This window comes from Notolabrus celidotus, chromosome 14 (assembly GCF_009762535.1).
Source record: "Notolabrus celidotus isolate fNotCel1 chromosome 14, fNotCel1.pri, whole genome shotgun sequence".
In the NCBI taxonomy this organism is placed as follows: domain Eukaryota; kingdom Metazoa; phylum Chordata; class Actinopteri; order Labriformes; family Labridae; genus Notolabrus; species Notolabrus celidotus.
This window is the reverse complement of record NC_048285.1, coordinates 6,852,686-6,853,350: the sequence shown is the minus strand read 5'-3', so window position 1 is coordinate 6,853,350 and position 665 is coordinate 6,852,686.

Genomic DNA, 665 nt, shown 5'->3' with positions numbered 1-665 from the left:
CTCAGCCAAACTTAATGTGCACACACACACACACACACACACATTCTTTGTCCTCCATCAGCTTACAGTCGACAGTAGTGGACCACTCTGAATGTGGATAACCCTTGGCCTGCAGGGATCGCATGTCACAGACTTACCTAAACACGCGTGACAAGAACACACGCTTGTGACAGCCCGTACGGTAAAGCAGGTCAAAGGTTAACAGAGACAGAGAGAGACATAGAGACAGGGGAGAATAAGAGAGAGTGCCTCAGAGAGATGGAGCCTTTCATTCAGAAGTCTGAGAACTTGCAGGACTCAAGACATGCACAAGCAGTTAGCGCTGTTTACAAAAGCCAGCAGCAGAACCAATGCGAACCATACGCAGCTCAGAGACACCAGGGTGAGTAAGTTGGAGCATGTGTGTCTGTGTGAGTGTGTGTGCGCTCTGCCAAAGGAGCAGGTCTTAATGCTGCAAAAGCAAAACAGAGCTGATGTTTTTTGGAACCCGCATACCTTCTCGGAGAGCAGAATCCAGCTCCCTCCCCGGTTTTTCCCCCTCCGGTTTCTCTCATGAGCACGTCTGGTTTTGGTTCTCATCATCTTTCAGCTTTCCTGTGGGTCCAAAACCACTGCCACATTTCACAGTGACTCCATTCCCTGTGTGCCAGAGATAAAGCTGTTTT